Below are 15,966 nucleotides of genomic sequence, written 5' to 3'. Positions count from 1 at the left end.
GTCTCCCTAGTACTTGTGAAGAATTGAACCACAGTATAAGATTTGCAGTGTTGGATTTTACTGTGTAGTACTTATTCCAATGCTCTAGTCTGTAAAAGACCATTTGGGATCTTGACTCTTGCTCTGCTATCCCTCCATTTTTGGGACAGATGCAAAGTAGATAAGCTTTTATCCATATTGTTGATTTAAAATCTACCTTATATATATATATTTTTTTTATTTTAAATTTAGGTATTTAAATTTAGATTTTAAATAAATCTACCTTAATAAAATCTTTAAAATTGTGCATGTACTAGAAGGATAAAACAGTTTGAGTTAGTAAGATTTCATTATTTGTTTGTTTTTCTAAGAGGGAGAACCAATGATGTAAATACGCTCTAAGTCTGTGAATAGACTTCCCCCCAGGCTCCAGAGTAAAATTCAATTTTGCAAATAAGATTCTTTTTCTCTGTCTTACCCTGGGTGGCTAGTTCTGGAAGATGCCACAAAACAACCTAAAGCTCAGAAACAACCTCTGTACCTGATAGACAGAGATGGTGGAACAAAAAGGTTATGATTCATAGATTTTCTCAAGAAGAGGCCCTGGAAATTAAATACACACACACACACACACACACAGAGAGAGAGAGAGAGAGAGAGAGAGAGAGAGAGAGAGAGAGAGAGAGAGAGAGAGAGAGAGAGATATTAGGGAGATATAACAAATAAAGTGGGCAAAAGGATGTTCGTGGAGATGAGACAAAAGCCCTGGGTTTTTGAAGTAACCAAGAAGACAATGAAGAAATTAGGGAAGAGGAGGAGGTATAAATAAAAAAAGCAAAGTTTGTTCTGTGGTTTTAGTTCCTTCACTCAGCCCCTGACTAAATAGCAAATAATTAAAACAAAACATCCAACTTGAGACTCATGCAGAAGAAAACCAATTCCGATTGGCCATTTGGCCACTGTCCAGGGTCTGATGGCAAGAAGGTGCTGGCCATGTGGAAATGCCAAACCTGTCCACTTTGGGAGGAACAGAGCGCCTCTACATTGAAGTAGACACTGATGTAGACACTGGGGAGTCTGATTTTTGTTTCTATTTGCAGAGAATTGTTGGGATGCTGCTGTCATCCCTGGTTTCATGATTCCTTGTATGATCTTTTATTGAAAATGGGAAGTAAGTTTCCTCTCTAAAAGCCCCAAATCCAATTTTATTGCTTACTTCCTCTATGCCAGGATTGCTGGCATAAGAAGAATTATTATTAAATTAGCTCATGATCAGACTCTTGCCCAAAAGGCATTTCTCTGACTTGACCTGATTTTTATATGGGCAGCCCAGTCCTCTAGACCCAGCATTATGATGGTCAAAAACAGCAGCCCAGGCTCGTGTGATAGAAACAAGAGGCTGCCCTTTTCCTGCTCCTTTTTCTGCTTTCCATGAAGGTTCTTGCTTGACCTTTCACAACCCAACTTGTCTGGCTCTTTTAAAGATGTGAACTTCCTGAATCCTTTCATCTTTTTCCCCTCTTTCTTTTGAAAAAAGCATTGGGAAGAGATGAGAAAGCACAACTTGAAAGTAAAAGTGAAGGGGTGTGGGGCTTTAATGTGGGGAGCAGAGAAAATGGACAATGGAGGCATGTTTTCCTTAGATTAGAAATATTATTTCTTACAACTGAAGGTTCAAATTATACGTGCTTTTCCAGCCTTGGCACCAGCTACAATTTGCATATCTAAATTGGATCAGCCTCAGTGGGTTTCCCTGCTGCCTCATTTGGGGAGCAGGCAAACATCAGCTAAAGGAAACCTTCAGGTGGATCCTAATAGGGACTTTTCAAGCCCATTTTCAAGGGCCCCTCTCTAGTAAATAATTCTTTTATCTTCCATATTGATTCCTTGCAGGGACGGTGGAGTTGTCAACAGAGTCCCTTGTCTGAACCTCTTTTTAGGAGATTGGGTCACAGGACAATTTGGGTCTGCACATTATTTCATCTTTACCAGTTCTTTGGATAGCATTTCTACTCATAAGCCCTGGGAAAATGGACATTTTCCTTTTTCTGATAGGTTCAAACTATGGTCAGAATTTAAAACAGTGAATTTTGGAATGAAATTACTTTTTGAAAATGTAAGATTTCTCCCCCAAAGAAAGAATGTTTCCTCTTCTTGATCATAATTTCAGTGTTTTCTGTGAGTGAAGAAAATTGTATGTGGTTCCCCCTAAACCCCTCCCCCTACATGAACATATATATACACATACTAGGAGAAAAATGGCTTTAGAATTACTGCTTGAGAGACCAAAAAGCTCTGTGAGAACACACACTGAATCCATCCCCTTCATCTGGTGACTACTTAAATTGGCATTCAGAGAGGGAAGTGGCTGCCATCCAGCAGGTTGGGGCACAACCAGGCTTTGATGGGGCTCTCACCTGCAGCTTCAGCACTTTCTCTACTACCCTTAGTCAGTCCTCATCTTTCCTTTATTTAACAAAAATTTCTGCGTCCACAGTACAAAGAACTGGTACCTGAGCATGCTCTGAGATTAACAAAGCATCAACAAGCAGGCCTTCCCCGCCTTCTGGGACTGCACATTTATTTCTTCTCCGGAAGACAAGTAATACTATTTGGTTTGTCCAGAGCTTGTCCATTTGACTCTCAGGGAGAGGATGACTGATCACTGTACAGATAAGGAAATTGAAAGGAAGGAGGCTTTGGCTGAGTTGGAGCATCATATGAGAGTGAGGGCATGACCAAGCATTCCTGTAAGAGCCAAAGACCTTAAGGAGTGGAGGGAGGGGGATGTCTGGTGCCCCTGATCCCTTCCATCTCTGGCTCTCAGCATTTTCTCTGCCATTTCCTGAGCCTGGGACAATCCATCTTCCCCTCTGACTCCTGACTTCCCTGGCTTCCTTTAAGTTTCTCCTAAACCCCACCACATTCTTATTTGAGGTCATGTGCAAGTAACAAGAGCTGGGATTTGAACACAGACCCTTAGACTCATGCCTACTGCTTTTTTCACTCTGCCACACTTACCCGGGGTCACAGGGTCAGCACAGGGGTGCAATTCAAATCCCCATCTTTCTGATTCTAGCCCCAACCCCCTGCTTCTGCCTCTCAGTGCAGAGGTCACTGTTTCAAAGCTGCCTGAAGAGGACTCCATATAATGTTTTACCTAATTTGCAGCCTTGTTCCTCTGTTTATGAACAGATGATATAATCATTAAAAAGTCACTGCTTATTCCCTGGTTTCTCCTAATATGGATTATTTCTATCTACTGCCCATGCCTCCTAAAGGCAATTACTGAGCAGAAACAAACAAACAAAAAACTTAAACAAATATATAATCAGGGCCATCCTTTGGAAAATCTCTCCTGCAGTAGGGACTGAATGGGATCAGGTTTGCAAAGTCTTTCTGGCCCCATCCCAAAGACAGCCCCTCCTTCTCCCCCTTCCCCTCCCCACAGATGAGCACTGAAATATGCAGGTGAGTTTTTCTTACCTCATCCTGGACTGATGGAAGAGATGAATTCAAATAAACTCAACTGAACCCAGCACCATGGACAGAGTTCAGCTCAGAAGGCCTGGATTAGAATCGATATGTCTCATCTAGAGGAAACTGAGTAGAAGCAGCTAGCTGAGGTAGGGGACAGGACAGAGAATCACAACCCCAACACTAATTGTTGGACCTTGGGGAAGGAACATAAACTCTCTCTGCCTCAGTTTGTTCACCTACAAAATGTGTATCATACTGGAATCTTTCACACACAATTGCTGCGATGATCAAAGGAGCTCATATATTAAAAGATCTTTGCAAGCTTTAATACAACACATAGACATTAACTGCTTATCTGTATGGAGCTAGTCTTGGCCCTTAGAATGGACAATCTAATTATTTGACCTAATTGTTCAGGTAATAGGATTGAGAGCTGAAATGGACCTTGCAGAGCAAAAGCCCTCCCACTCTTGATTTGGATGAAGCCCAAGGGGAAGTGGCTTCCCCTAAGCCTTGCAATAATAGGGCAAAGTTGGATTCAAACACCAGTTACCTTGTTTGCAAATCTCTATCATGCACTGTCCAATTTCTTCTCCATTCCCATATAGGTGAGCAGAAATGGAAAGTGTGGGTGCCTGTCCTTGTTCTACCCTCATCCCCACACATCTCTTCTTCAGACAAAGGTTCACTGGCACCTTCAGTTTTTCAGTCATTCACTCAAGTCCTCTTCTATTATGCAGTATCTCTTTCTTTTTAATTGTTTCATTTTAAATTTAAATGCAAAACGAGAAAAAAAAACATCATGTATACAGCAGACCATGAGAGAATTGAATATAAAGCAATAAATTTTCATTTCAAGAAAAAATATATAATAAATATTACATATTGTTTTCAAAGCTGTGCAGCTTTTCTTTGCTTCTTTCTTTTGTTCTTTGCTTGCATTTTCACTTTATTTATTTATTTTATTTTTATTATTTTACTTTACTTTCCTCCCCTTTTCACCCTATAGAAGACTACAATTAAGCATGGATATTAACACATATACATAGCTATCTATAAACTTACACACATAAATATATACACATATATGACCATACAATGCTTATTTCCACATGTTATCTCTTTCTCTGAAGGAAAAAAAAACTATTTTTCTTCATAGATCCAAAGCTCTCTATGTTTTTTTCTTAATCAACAATCTCATCTTTCCTACACTACAGCAGTATTCCACAAAAAAAAATCACATCCTATTTTAGAGAATGTGCATGAAAGTTTTTTCCCCTACAATTTTCTGCATTACTTCTATCCTTGTCTACAAAGGTTTAATTTATAAAAGAAGATTTTAATTTAAAATAATTAAAATTATCTTTTTTCCCACTTCAACAATTCTCTCCCTTATAATATAGTTTAAGATCTGATATTGCCAAATCTATTTCTTTTACTTCTTTTTCCCATTTTAAGTTCTGGGAGCCATTTGACATTTCTCACTGAAAAAAGTTTTGTTTTTTCTTTTAGCTCCTTATCTTTCTCTGAAGATGAACTTAGATATTGTCTATCTACACAGTAGATAGCCAAATCTATTTCTTTTACTTCTTTTTTCCTGTTTTTTTTTTAATTTACTGACCTTTTGTTCTTCTAAATGAACTTTGTTATTTTTTTTTCTAACAGTAATTTTTTTTAGCAACTTAATTGAGATGACATAGAATAAATAGATTAGTTAGGTAAAATTATCATTTAAAAATCATATTGACTTTACCTACCCATGGATAATGAATATTACTTCAAATAGTTATATCTGAGTTTACTTTTATGTAAAAATGTTTTGACAGGTATATGCTCAGGTATATTAAAGGACATAAACAAAACTGAATAATATTGCTGACATATAATGTAGTTTCTCTATTTTTTCACTTCTAATAAAATCATTTTATCTTTGAGATCCTGTTTACTATCCTTTTTTTTAACATAATAAATGCTACTTCTACCCTTTATTTTATTTTTGTGTGTATCTCTCATTTTTAATGTTTTCTGAAAGCAACATATCAAATTCAAATTTTTAACCTGCTCTCTATTCTGTTTTATGTATAAATGCATCCCACTTACATTTTAAGCTACAATTACTTGTTATGTATTTTCTTCCTGCAGCTTTTTCCTCATTCTCTTTATACCTTATTTACCCTATTTTTCCTTACTCCTCAGCTTTACTTCTACCCATTATTTTATCCTCCAATTCTTTACCCTACCCAGTCTTCTAATAGTTCTTCCTTTATCTTCTCTTCCCAACCTATCTCCTTGCCTTCTTATCTCTCTGAATTTAAAACTTTTATACATATAGGTATATTTTAGCACTGCCTGCCCTCACCCCTACTAGCTTCTGTATCAAATTTTACTTTTATTCCTCATTTGTTTGAGATAATTACTCCTTTTTATCTCTCCCTACAGTCATTTATTTATTTATTTATTTTTAGAATCACTTCATCATACTCACTTCTGCCCAAGTTTTCTTTCAAACTACCCAAATATAATGATGGCAATTATATGAATATGCTAATATTTTCACATATAAAGAGTAAACAATTTGACTTTATTGAGTTCCTTATAATTGGTCTTCAGTATTTACCTTATATTTTTCTTGAGGATGTTATGTCAAATTTTCCCTTAAGTTCTGGATTGTTTATTTGTTTTGTTTTTATTTGTTTGTTTTTTCTTACAAAAACCTGAAAAAATTTCAGCTTATTAAATATCTATTTTATTTTCATTCAGAATCATCTTTAACTTTGCTGGGCAATTTATTCTTAGTAATAATCCCTTTTGCTTTATGGAACATAGTATTCCTAGACCTATGATCCTTCAATGTATTAGCTTCTAGGTCTTGTGTAATAGTTATTGCAGCTCCATGATATTTAATTTTTTTCTTATTCCTTCCAATATTTTCCCCTGAAGCTCATTGTTTCCAAACTTGGCTTTAATATTCCTATAAATTTTCCTTTTGGGAACCTCTTTCAGTTGGTGATTGATAATTTTCTTTTTTTTTTTTTGCTTTGACTTCTTGTCCTAGAATTTCAGAGAAATTTTCCTTCATAATTTCTTGTAATATTGTAACAAGATTCTCTTTTTATCATTTTTTCAGGTAGTCTGGCTATCCTTATATTATTTCTCCTTGATTTGTTCTACAGATCTGTCATTTTTCTGATGAGATGTTTCATTCTCTCTCCTATTTTTTCATTCTTTTGATATTGTTTTATGATTTTTGGGGGCATCTTAGAATGCCATTAGCTTCTCCTTGCCCAATTTTAGTTTTAAATCCTTATTTTCCTTTTTTATTTTTTTGCTTCAAATTGGTTAACTTTCCTTTCATAATTTTTCTTGAATTTTTATTATTTTTTCTATTTTTTCCCCAATCCCTCTTATCTAATTTTTAAGTTCTGGGAGCCATTTGACATTTCTGAAAAAAGTGTTGTGTTTTTTTGTTTTTTTCTTTTAGCTCCTTATCTTTCTCTGAAGATGAACTTAGATATTGTCTATCTACACAGTAGCTGTCTTTTATTGAATTGTTTCCTCTTTGCTTATTCATTTTAATTTCTGTGTTTTATTTTAGTTTTTAGCAGCTTTTAATCAAGTTATAGTCCTGAGGGAATGATATCCTAAGTTTCAGGTGCTTACTGTTATTTTCTGAGATGTATTTCAGGGCCCAACCTTGATAGAAATAGGATGACGATATATCTTGTTATACTTCTTTTCTAATCTTAAACCAATCAGTTGTTTCATTCTTGGTTCTGACTGTTGCTTGTCAGTTCACATACAGGTTTCTCAGGAGAGAACTAAAATGATATGGTACTACCATCTGTTTAAGAACTTGCCATATTTTTTTTTTTTTGGTGATGGACACATTAAGAAGCTTTAATGTAATCAATGAAGCAGAAACCAGTGTTTTTCTGGAAAGCCATTTTCCAGTGAACATTAGCAATTTAGTTTATAGTTCTCCTGCCTCTTCAAAAACCATCCTGCTCTTCTGGATTTATTAATCCTTTCTTGCAGAACATAAGCATAACCTTGCTGGAGTGTAAAACGAGTGTAATTGTTTTGTAATTTGAGCATTCCTTGTTATTGCCCCTTTTTAGGATTGGGATGTAAACTAATCTTTTTTGATTCAAACTTTTCCAAACAGTGGCCACTGTTGAGCTATCTAAACTAGCTAGCATATTGTGTGCAATACTTTAACAGCGTCATCTTTTTTTTTTAATAATTTTTATTTTCTCTAAATACATTAAAATAACTTTGACTTTAATTTTTAAAAATTTTGAATCATAATTTTTTTCCCTTGCCTCATCTCTCTTATTGAGAAGAAGAGCAATTTAATATAGGCTATACATAGGTAATAATGCAAAACATATTTACATAATAATAATGTTGAGAAAACGTAGACTAAATAAACAAACAAAAAAGTAAAATAGAAAACAAAGAAAATAAAATTTAAAAAGTATGCTTTGATCTGTATTCAGACTCCATCTCAGTTAGACTCCATTTTGCAAATAGTGGATAACATTTTTCATCATAGATCCTTCAGAATTGTCTTAGATCATTGTTTTGCTAAGGATAGTTAAGGCATTAATAGCTGATTATCCTGTAATATTTCTTTTATTGTATACAATTTCCTACTGATTCCACTCATTTAATCTTGCATCAGTTCACAAAAAAGTTTTTTAGAGAACATCCTACTCATCATTTCTTATTGCAAAATAGTATTCCAACACAGTCATATGCCACAATTTGTTTATCCATTCCCCAATTAATGGACATCATCTCAATTTCCAATTTTTTTGTCACAAGAAAAGAGCTACTATAAATGTTTTTGTACATATGGATTCTTTTGCTTTTTGTTTTGTTCTGTGTTTTTTAATTTGGGGGGAGATACAGACCCAGTACTGGTATTATTGGGTAAAAGGATAGACATAGTTTTATAGCCCACTCAGTATAGTTCCAAATTGTTCTACATAATGGTTAAATTGATTCACAACCCCATCAACATTAGTATTTCAATTTTCCCACATCTTTTTCAGCATTTGTCATTTTCCTTTTCTGTCCTATCAGCAAATCTAATAAGTTTCATGTAGTTCCTCAGAACTAGTTTAATTTACATTTTTCTAATCGATAATTATTTTAAATATTTTTTCCATGTGGCTATTAATATCTTTGATTGTTTCATCTAAGAACTAATTGTTCATATTTTTTGATCATTTATCAACTGATGGATGGCTCTTATTTCCATAAATTTGACTTCATTTTCTATATATTAGAGAAATGAGGCTTTTATCAAAAAAAATTGTTTTGTAGGATAAGATAAGATTCTACACCCAGTGTTTATGTTGTTTTTTCTTTGAATCAATTCTAATGAGAATGTTTAAATGTTTCCTGCCATCTTTTACTGTAAAAATTTTTTATTGCCTCTTTTATGTGACATAATTTACCCTATTCTACCACACCTTTTCCTTTTCTTCCAATGCATTTTTCTTTCTTGCTCCTTAATTTTATTTTTAGATATCATCCCATCATATTAAATTCAAAGCTATTCCCTCTACCTTTGCATATTCTTTCTGAATTGCCTTAATAAGAAGAAAGTTCTTATGAATTACAAGTATCATCTTTGCATGTAAGAATGTAAGCAGTTTAACCTTATTAATTACCTTATGACTTGCTTTTCTTGTTCATCTTTATTTTTCCTCTTGTTTATCTTTTTATGCTTCTCTTGAGTCATATTTGAAAATCAAATTTTGTATTCAGCTTTGCTCTTTTCATCATGAATGCTTGAAAGTATTCTATTTCATTGAAAATCCATCCCCCCACCCTCTGAAGGATTATACTCCATTTTGCTGGGTAAATTCTTGCTTGTATTCCTAGCTTCTCAATCCCACAGAATATTATGTTCTAAGCCCTTTGATGCCTTAATGTAGAAGCTGCTAAATCTTGTGTTATTCTAATGGTAGCTTCATGGCAATTTAATTGTTTCTTTCTGACTGCTTAGCACATTTTTTTTTCCTTGACCTGGGAGGTCTAGGATGTGGTTGTAATACTCCTTGAAGTTTTTATTTTGGTATCTCTTTCAGAAAGTGATTGGTGGATTATTTTTATTTTTATTTTACCCCATGCTTTCAGAATGTCAGGGCAGTTTTCCTTGATAATTCACTGAAAGATGATTCTTGGGTTCTTTTTTTTTATTGTAGATTTCAGATAGTCTAATAATTTTAGAATTATTTCACCTTAATCATTTTTCCAGGTCAGTTATTTTTCCGATGAGATACTTCACATTGTCTTTTATTTATTTTTTCACTTTTGGGTTTTGTTTTATTATTTACTGTTGTCTCATAAAGTCATTAGCTTCCACTTGCTCAATTCTAATTTTTAAGGAATCATGTATTTCAAGCTTTTGTACTTTCTTTCCTGTTTGGCCAATTCTGCTTTTCAAGGCAGTCTTCTCTTCACTGAATTGTATTTCCTTTACCACTTGTCCTCAATTGGTTTTAAGATATCATTTTCTTCAGTATTGTGTATGTATGTGTGTGCCTCCTTTACCAACCTGTTTCCTCTTTTTTCATGATTTCCTTGCCTCACTCTCATTTGTCTTCCCCATTTTTGTCTACTTCTCTGACTTGATTTTTAAAATCCTTTAAAAACCAATTCATATTTTTTCTTACAAGCTTTGGATATAAGAGTTTTGACTTTGTTGCCTTCTTCTGAATGTGTTTTGATCTTTGTCATCATAGAAATTTTCTATAGTTAGAATATTTTTCTGTTGCTTGTTCATTCTCCAATCTATTTCTTGGATTTTACCTCTGTGTTAAAGTTTAGCTCTGTGTTCAGGGCAGAAAGTGTACTATCCCAAACTTTAGGACTTTTGTGCAGCAGTTTTCAAAGATACTTTTAGTGATCTGTAAGTTTTCAATTTTTTCAAGGTAGTATGATCTGAAGTTAAGTGTATTTGCTACTTTCTTGGCCTGATCACAAGCACTCTTTTCTGCCTTATAACTGTGAAAAGGGATTACCACTCTCCTATTGCCACAAGGTCTGATGTGCTAATGCTACTCCCTGAAATTGCCAGACTGGATTGGGATCCAGATCTAAGTATAGGAAATGCAACACACTTCTGTCCCTCCGTTCTAGCAAAAAGAGCTCTGTAATCTTTTTCTAACCTGTTATTTACTCCCCTTAAGATTTGTGGATTGAGAGTTTTAGAAGCATCCACTATTGCTGCTAATTCAGTCACTTCCAAAGTCTACTCCTGATTTGCTGGGAGCCTGATCTGAGCTGGTGTGGCCTGCACTGGAAAACATTCCACTCTCAACCTGGTCCAAAAAGCCCTGTCCTTCCAACTTTTCAAGTAATCTTTGGCTGGAAAATTATTTCATTTCATCCTTTTGTTGGTTCTGCTACTTCAGATTTTTTTTTTGACATTGTTTAACGTTATTCAGAGGAGTTTGGGGAAGAGTTCAGTCAAGTCGCTGTCTTTTCTCTGCTATCTTGACTTTACATCCACTGCCTCATCTTTTAGGATTTTAAATAGATCATTAGAATTCCATCTCCTCCACTATCCTACTATAGAAATGTTTCCTACTTGACTACTTGACTGCATTTTCCAGGGTGTCTAGTTCTAGATCAATATCCACACCATTGTGGTTATCAATGTTGTTGAGGTCTTTTTTGTATGGTTTTTTTTGTGTATTTTTTGCCCCCTCTTTTTAATCTTTTCTATTTCTGTTAAATCTCTACTATTTTGTTTTTTGTGCCATGTATTTTTACATGAAAATTTTCCTTGATATTCTTAATTTTCTTGAAGAATTCTCTTGTCTTTCCCATCTTGTTCTTTTCTATTTCTTTGCATTTCTCTTTTAAGAAAAATCTTGCAATTCTCTGGAATTCTACATTTACTTGGACATGTTTTTGTTTTCTCCTTTCCTTCTTTCCCTTGGAATTTGTAAAGTTAATTTGTAAAGAAGTCATTTTGCTTTTTTGTTCTTTTTCTTTGACCTAAGGCAGTGGTCCGGGGTTGAAGGGTACCTTCAAAGCTTAGGGAAATTGAGCCCACCATTAGAAAGCAGCAGAAGTATCATCAAAGAAATCCCTTGGTGTTTAAAAATATTGACCAAAAATAAAGTAGGGCAGAGAAATCATTCATTCAGGACTCCATAGAGACAGAGAAGCAAGGGATGGGGAGAAATTTACAATTCTAAAGGGACTGCTAGGTTCAATCAGGTCCCAGACAAGAGCAGAGGGGAGGTTTCTAACCCTGGCTTTCCCAGAGCCCAGACTCATTGCCTCAGGCACCTATTTGACACCTCTGGGCCTCAGCTGCAAGTTCTGTAAACTGGGGTCAGAGGACTTCATCACCTCATAGGGACACTGTGGGGCTCTCCCTAATTAGAGCTTATAAGGTGGCCTGGAAATTCTAAGTATGGGGCAGAGGCCAAGCAGTCCTGTGTGCCAGTGACTATTACTTTGCCTAGCAATAAAAAAATCTTAGATCACTGGGCTACATGTATGCTTAGGCCTCAGTTTTTCTCATTTTTACAGCTCTTAAGTATTGAAGCACCCATATTTCACTCCTCACACACTTACACTAAGAAGCTTCCAAACCCTCAGGATTGATGCTCTACTAAATATCAAACAGATCATTTTGTGCACCCCCATATACATGCAAACCCTTGGAGAACAACCATACACAATCCATATATTGGATAGCAACAGTCTATACTAGGAATGAAGCAGAGAAAAATAAAGGCGCTCTGAGAAAGGATTTTGATTCACAGTCTGTAAGTGGTCTGTAAGTGGGGTTTATTCACATTACAAAGATCAAGGATGTGACTAAACCTCACTTAGTATCTTCCCTTCCCAATACCTGATATTTGATTGAACTTTTCAAATGAATTATTTTTGATCCTCATATGGCCTGTGACATAAGTGCTATTATTTTCCCATGTAACAAATAAGGAAACTGAGACAACTACCGGAGGTTGAAATTTAATTTATATAGTCCTAACTCCAAGTCCAACACTCCACCAACTAGCTTCTAACTTCACCAAAAAAAGAAAGGAAAGATAAAGTCAGCACTGATCTTCTGGTTCGATAAGAAATGGCCCAGATTAGTGCCAGAAGAAGTGCATTGAAAAACCAATTCCTTCTCTTAATTAGCATGGTGGGGAGAAGGGTCCCTTTGGTCTTCATCATTTCAAAGGTTAAATGAAGATGTGGGTTCTTCAGACTGGTTACTTTGTTCCTAGATAATGTACTTGCAGTTGGTATGTGGTGATGCCTTTGGTTAAAGATGAGAGCTTAGGGGATCAGCTCTCCTCACATATAAATAATAAAGGGGTAAGATAAAATACATAATTAAAGCTCTGACTAAACATTTTGTACAAAAATAGTTATTTTTAAAAACAAATCTTTATCAATACCTTTTGTTTTTACATTGCCAAAATGTCTCCAGTATCTCTCCTCTCCTCTCTCAAAAACTGATATTTTAAAATATTTTTTTTAAAGAAAAAGAACATAGAAAAAGTAGGAGTGGGGAAACATTGATATAATTAAATACAAGACAAAATGTCTAAAAATACATGTGATGTTCAACACCTGGGGATTTCATTTTTGCCGAGGAATACTCTGGAATGGCTTCTCATCTCTTTTTTGAGGCCATGCTTGCTCTTGGTCATTTCCCAGCAATCATTTTGGATGACAGTGTTTTGGTCATTCTGCATATTATTTTCGGATATTTGTTAATAGTTTGTGGTTCTTTTGAGAATTATTTGTTGATATCTTTTATACATATATTGGAGATAGCATTTGAAGTAATGTTTGTGTATATGTCTTTACATATAATTGTTAAAGAAATATGTATCTCTTGGAAGTATATAGATATTTTGCATCAATTGACTATATGTTAGGATACAAAAATGTTGCAAATAAATGTAAAAAGGCAAAACTAATGAATATATCAAAAATTTTAACAGTATTCAGTTCAAGGAGGACAAAAAATAAAAGTCCAAATTGAAACTTAACAATTAAATCCTTTAAAATGATGGATCAAATAAGAAGTCATAGAAAAATTGATATCTATGCAAAATAGAATTATAATACTCAAACAATATATAAAATATTCTGGGATATAGCTACAGCTCATGGAAAAATTATACACATTAATAAAATTGAAGGGACTATATTAAATTAATATGCATCTAAGATTAGAAATCCCATAAATAAACAAATCCTGAGAATAAAAGAGAAGATACTAAAAATTAAGTGAAAAATAGTTAAATTGCAAACTCAAAAGGTTATAGAAATAATAACAAAAACTAAAAATCTGGTTTTTTTAATTAACAAAATTGAGAAAAATTTAACCTAAAAGAGGAAGGAGGGCAGAAAATTAAATAAATAAAATGGCAAATGAGCATCATAAAGTCACAATAAAACTAGAAGAAATTAAATATGTATGTATATATCAGTCTACTATGCAGTTTTATAATAATAAAACAGAGAATACAAGGAGATAGGATACCCTCAAAAATTTACATAGACTTGAAAACCAAATAGATATGTCAAACAATGCAATCTTAGGGAAAGAAATAGAGCTAACTGTAAAGGAACTACCAAAGTGTGTGTGTGTGTGTGTGTGTGTGTGTGTGTGTGTGTGTGTGTGTGTGTGTTTGTAGACAGACAGAGACAGAGAAATGGGGGACAGGCAAAATGGTAGGGGGCTCCTAGTATTGATAAATTCATCAGAAAATGCAACCAGACATTTAAAGAACAAATGGAGAAAAATTCAAAACTCCTATTTTTAAAAAGAAGGAAGGAAAGAAGGAAGGAGGAAAGAAACGAACAGAAGAAGGAAGATAGGGAGGGACAGAGGGAGGAAAGAAAGGAAGAAGGAAGGAAGGACTCTAATGATTCTCTTTTAAGAGTTAACTATAGTGTCCATACTCAAACCAGTAAAGAATATAGCAAAGAATGAAAGATGAATATTATTAATGAATATTGATTCAATTTTTAAAAACTAAAATCCTATCAAACAGATTATAGCTCTCATTGTTATTACTTTGACTCAGTTCTGCACTCAGTATATATTTGAGCTATGAGGCCTTTATTGAAGAAACTTTCTGTAAATTTTTTTGATATTACTTCATTGTCTATAGTATTTTTTAACATAATGTAGTTTCCCTGTTTATAATTTTTAATCAGGTTTGGCTTTTCTTTTGCTTTGTCTGAAATCACGATCACTCTGCTCCATTATTTTAACTTTTTTAAACCTTGTATCACTATCATTTATTTTGCCACTTTTTTCTTCTGCCAGTCTTATTTATTTAACTCTTCCAGAAACTTTTGTTGGTTTTGGACCCAATTGACATTTTTATTTAAGACTTTGATTGCAGATATTTTTGTTGTTGTCTCCCTCTGAGTTTATGTCTTGGTCTTTCCTGTCACTGTGGTAGCTTTTTAATGGAAAAACTATTTTTTCTTCTTTGGTTATTTTTTCAGCCTATTTCTTGATTTTCAACTTTAGATTAAACTTGAACTTTGTTCTCCTGGGTAGGGAGAGATACTATTTTAAGCTTCAGGCTTTTTCATGAAGCTGTTTTCAGAGCTAGTTCTGGGGATCTGCAAATTTTTGGTACTTCCAAGGGTGTATGATCCAGGGAGAGGTATGGTAAGTGATCTTCTAATCAACATTATAGCCTTTATCTAGGAAGGATCCTTGCTACCCTTCAACCACAAACATTAATGCTCTTTTTTTCCTTTGGAAGAGTTATCAGGAGCCCTGATTCCTTATGATCAATTAACAACCCTCCTTTCCACTCTGGAACTGCAACCCAAAACTATGTGTGGGCAATACAGTTTCCAATCAGGGCCAGCAAAAGGCCCCTTGTAATCTTTTCTTCTGAAGAATTGTTTGGCCTTCTTATCATCTCTGACTGAGAGAATTTGATACTCCTGCTACTGTGGTCATTGATGTCATAACCTCAAGTTTGAGCTACAGACAGACCTCCAACTAATTTCACAGATTTTTAAATGTACTTAGACAAGAAAAAATAATCACTATGATCTTTTGTTAGGTCTACCTCACCAAAGTTTTATTTATGGAATTAACTTAAAGTTTGGAGGAAAATGTTGGGAGAGTATTGGAATCTTTACAAACTGCTAACTCATGAGAGTTGATAGATTATTGATCTGAGCTTACAAGAAGATGTTTTGGGCCAGAACCTGAAACAAGGTACTAAGTAGAACTAATTAATATAATGCTTGTGTTCACACCTTTACTCATTGGAGTTCACAAGTATGGGAGTTTCATAAAGTAAACTTTGTAACTCTATGAATTCACACCTCCCTTGAAGCTCTTAGGGCCAGAGAGCACTATGGGAGAAACCCATAATCCTTCTCTCTCACATTCCACAATCCCTCTCTCTCAAATAAATAGAGCTTCAAAGGGGCCAGTCAGAAGAGTTTTCAGAGGAAGAAGCTACAAGTTGA

The sequence above is a fragment of the Antechinus flavipes genome, chromosome 5 (genome assembly GCF_016432865.1).
Source record: "Antechinus flavipes isolate AdamAnt ecotype Samford, QLD, Australia chromosome 5, AdamAnt_v2, whole genome shotgun sequence".
Lineage (NCBI taxonomy): Eukaryota > Metazoa > Chordata > Mammalia > Dasyuromorphia > Dasyuridae > Antechinus > Antechinus flavipes.
The sequence above is the reverse complement of the archived record's forward strand: the minus strand, read 5'-3'. Positions refer to the sequence as shown.